Here is a 4,526-nt window from a genome sequence, read left to right as displayed (position 1 = left end):
CTGTATCTCCTGCAGTAGAAGCATGGAGTTTGAACCACTGGACTGCCAGGGAATTCCCTCGGCTCTCTTGACAGGTGTTATCTTTGTAACCACCTCCTTTTCTGGCCCCTGTGGTCCCTGCAGCCCCCTGCAACCCCTGTGGGCCCCGCCCTGCCCTGACTCTGGCTTTGTCTAAGCCTGAAAGCTGAAGGACCTCCACCCAATGGGCCAGAAGTGACCCTCTGCTGTCCACGTACACTCAGCTCCTGGCAGCACTGGACTGCTCCTCCACCTGCCTGCACACCCGCACCCCCTCCTCCGCCCCCATCCCCAGGCCTCTCCTCACTTGGCTTCCTGGATACACCTCCTCCTCTTCTTCATCTGTGTGCCTTCCTTGTCTCCATTACTAAACATGGATGTGTTCACAAAAGATCCCCAACCTGGGCCGTCAGTTTAGCCCACACTGACTCCTCAGTGACCGCATCCAGACCCAGCTTGAAACCCAGTCCACCCCACCCCCAACACTCTCCTCCATCCCCCATCTATTCCCAGCCTCTCCTCCCCACTAAAGTCCACTCACTAAGCTGCCTGCCCTCCATGGACTCTCTGCATGGCCCCCAGAGGGCATCTCAGGTTTAATGCATCAAAAGTAAACTTTTTTTTTTTTTTTGTGGCTGTGTCATGTGGTTTGCAGGATCTTAGTTCCCCAAACTGGGATTGAACCAGTGACCTCAGCATTGAAAGTATGGTGTCTTAACCACTAGACTACCAGGGAATTCCCAAAAACAAACTCTTAATTTCCACTTTTCCCATCCCCAAATCTTGCTTGTCCTTCACTTATTCCCATCTTAGTAAAAGGGTTCATATTCACTCAGTTTCTCAGGACAAAGACCAAAGAGTTACAAGTGATTCCCTTCTCTCTTTCATACATTGAATCTGACCCAACGGCATGTTCTGCTGGGTCTCCAGAACATACTCAGAATCTCATCCGTCTGCGTTGGTCCAAGCTGCTGTCCTCTCCAGGCTGTCACAGTGGCCTCCTTCTCAGGCTCCCACCATTGTTTCATCCCCTTCCCACAGTCCCAGAGGGGTGCTGGGGAAAAACTCAGCCCGTTGCATGGAGCAGGCAGCTGAGGTCCCAACCCCACCAGGGTGGAATCTCAGCAGCTGCACCAGATCACCTGCCCCTGAGCCTGCATCCTGAAGGGTAAGTAGTCCACAGCCAGCTCAGATGGGTGGCTGTCACCCATCTGATGCTCACCCACCAACCTCTGCTCACCCCACCTCCCTGACCTCAGCCTCCCCCTGCCTCCTCCTCCCCTCCCTCTTCTCCTCCTTCTCACTCCACTTGGGCTTCTCCAGCCTGTTGTAGGTGTGTGCTCAATTGCTCAGTCGTGTCCAACTCTTTGCGACCCCATGGACTGCAGCCCACCAGGCTCCTTTGTTCATGGGGATTCTTCAGGCCAGAATTCTTGAGTTGGTTGCCATTTCCTCCTCCAGGGGCTCGTCGCCTCTTAGGGATAGAGCCCTTGTATCCCTTGTTTCCTGCATTGGCAGACGGAGTCTTTACCACTGAGCCACTTGGGAAGTGCCCCGCCCACCCCACGACTGCTCTTCTTTAAATATAGCAAGCCTGTTGGTACTGGGGACTCTGCACTGGCTGTCCCTTCTATCTGGGAGATGCTTGCCCTTGACCTCTCCTTCACTTTGCCCAGATGTTGGCTCAGATGTTCCTCAGTGGCCATGCTCTAAGAAGCAGTCTCCCATGCTCTCCCTGCTCCACTGGGCTTTCTTTAGAATCCTGTTATGTTTGCATGGTTATATTTGTTGGTGTGCTTTGCACGTGCATGTATGGGTTTACATGAATGTAAGCTTCCAAGAACAGGGAGTTTGCTCTTTTGTGTCCCTAGTGCCTAGAATAATACTTGGAACATAGTAGATGCTCAAATAGCTGTTGATTAACTCAGTAAATGAGATGATGTTGCATCCACATCAGGACATGTGGGTTCCTGGGCCTTCCCAATAGCTGTGTGCTATTCCACAGGTGGACATGCTCAGGTTTAATTATCTGGCCCCTCACTTGAGGACATTTATCATTCTTATTCTTTTGCTACAATAAACAAAGTTTCATTGCACATCTTTGTACACCCATCTTTGCATTTATGTGTGAATATAGTGAAAAATCAACAATTACAGGCTCTGCACTTGCTGGATCAAGGAGTGTGTGCATTTAAAGCTTTGGTAGATAATCCTAAATTGTCACCCAAAAATATTTTTTACCAAATTATGATTTTTGAATTTTTAAAATATTTGAAAATCCATATGTCAAAGAATGAATTAGCCTCACTCCTTTAAAGAGCTCTTGAAACTGAGATCAGGCTCTGCGACTGAGTGTCATTTCACAAGGGTGAGACTGAGTCTCAGGGAGGGCATAGGGACTGTCATTCCTTGGCCATGGCCATGGTAGTCAACACACTCCAGCCCTGGGGTCCCACACCCTAGCCTCTTTCACCCTTACAGAAATCAGCCTTCAGTGCCTGTCACTGGCTGACTTTGGGAAAATTTAAGGACAGTCACTGAGAGTGGAGGGCTGTTATTATTCTGTACTGTCAGGAACTTCCTGAAGCACCAACCCAATAAGGATCTATTCAATGCTGGCTATGTGCTGCAACAGTGTGGACACAGCCTTCAACAACCCAGAAAAGCTTGGCCTTCAAAGAGCTTGCAGGGCATTCAAGGAGACAGATAATGAACAGGAGAGTACGTCAGATGGGAAGGAAGGATATGAGAAAGCCAAACCAGCAGAAACCGTATGACTGCCAGTTTCAGACAGGGCTTCAGGTCTTCACACCTCTGAGTTCTCACACTCTTGTGCAGCTCCCTCCCTCCAAGTTTGAACTGGACCTGGGACTTTCTTTTAATGACTAGGAAAGGCAGAGTGATGGGCTGGCACTACCAAGACTAGGTTACAAATGCCTGTGAGGGGACTTCCCTGGCAGTCCAGTGGCCAAGACTCTGCACTCCCAATGCAAGGGGCTCAGGTTCAATCCCTGATTTTGGAACTAGATCCCACATGCTGCAACTAAAGATTTGGCACAGCCAAATTACTTAATTAAAAAACAAACAAACGTCTGTGAGTCTGTCTCACTGGCACGCCCTCCCTTTCCCCTTGCTCACATTGATGTTTTGAGCAGCACAGGAGGGCCCATGTGCCAGGGACTGAGGGCAGCCTGGGAAGAGACAATTACTGCCCACAGCCTCATAAGACAGCCTTATGCAGACCCAGCCCTGAAAGGACCCCAACCTAGCTTGCCTGAAGTTATGAGAGACCCAGAGGAATAACAAGACCACACCCATATTCCTGACCCATAGAAACTGTAAGATAAACATGCAAATACTGTCTTTAAGCTTCTACGTTTTGGGCTAACTTGTTACTCAGCAATAGCTAACTCACACAAAGGGGAATAGAGAGTGCCAGGGAGGTGATGCAGTTTAAAATAGGATAGGAGGGAAGGAATTATTTGAGAAGACTTGAAGAAGGGGGAGACTGAGCCTTGGGATTCCAGGGGCAGAGTTGGATTTTGGATGGCAGTTACAAGGGTGGCTGGAATAGAGTGAGAGGGGCAAGAGGCAGGGGCAGGAAAAAGATGGATGGAAGGATGTCACGCTAGCATTTTTTTTTTGACCCTGAACTTGGGCAAAGGGGGATTTTAAGACTTTGAGCAAATGCACATTTCAACAGGGTCCAGGTGGGTGATAGGTTTAAGGGAAGGTGGAGGGTAGCAGGGAGATGGCCAGAGGTGTCAGGTCCCCAGTTTACATGAAAGGTGACCATAATAATAGACGTAGGGTGTGAGGGAAGAGTTCCTACATCTAAGGGGTGGGGTGTAGGGGGCAGGTTTGGGGAAACCTGGCGGTTGGGGTTCACAGGCCCAAGATGCCTGTCCGACCTTGAGGCGGAGGGCTGAGCAGGCAGTTGGGTCAGGCAGTGTGTACAGTATTTAAGGCCACAGGACAGGAGTGAGCGTGGGGGTAGGTGAGGAGAGGACCAAGGGGTGGGAGTGAGGCAGGGAGTTTGTAGTCCAGCCAAGGACAGCATGGGACCAAAGTGCTGGGTTACCGAGAGTTGAGGCTGAGCACTGACTTAGCAACTGGGACGGTCAGTGTAGAGTGAGTCCAACAGAGGCCTGTCTGAAGGACGAGGAAGTAAGCATATTTGGATCTGGTGGGAACAGACACAGTGTGTCTGCAGAGGGACACACTCAGGACACAACATCAAGGGAGGGAGTGGGAACCAGGCCCAAGACAGGGAGAGGGCAACAGCCCTGGAGCCTGGTGGGGAGTCAGGGCATCTGGTCCTCGGGAAATTCCAAGGACCCGGGTGCCCCTGCAGTTCATGCCTGCCCCCGGCCCCCCACCTCACTAGCAGACTAGTTACCCTGGGGGTATCAGCAGGGCTGGAGATAAACTGGGCAACTGCCTTCGGAATTTCCTGACCTGGATGAGGTTCAGCCTTTAATCTCATGTTGTATCTATAGCCTTGTCTC

At 50.7% G+C, this 4,526-nt stretch overlaps 1 non-coding gene across 1 annotated transcript; it reads right to left on the bottom strand.

Moving 5' to 3' along the window:
- Positions 1-681: 681 nt before the first annotated feature.
- On the bottom strand, positions 682-754 carry TRNAE-UUC. Its single transcript has one exon. It is a non-coding gene; the product is annotated as a tRNA-Glu (tRNA).
- Between the last annotated feature and the right edge of the window lie 3,772 nt (positions 755-4,526).

Source organism: Cervus elaphus, unplaced genomic scaffold (assembly GCF_910594005.1).
Source record: "Cervus elaphus unplaced genomic scaffold, mCerEla1.1, whole genome shotgun sequence".
Taxonomy (NCBI): Eukaryota; Metazoa; Chordata; class Mammalia; order Artiodactyla; family Cervidae; genus Cervus; species Cervus elaphus.
Note: the sequence above shows the minus strand (reverse complement) of the source record. Positions and strands in the feature narration are given on the sequence as shown.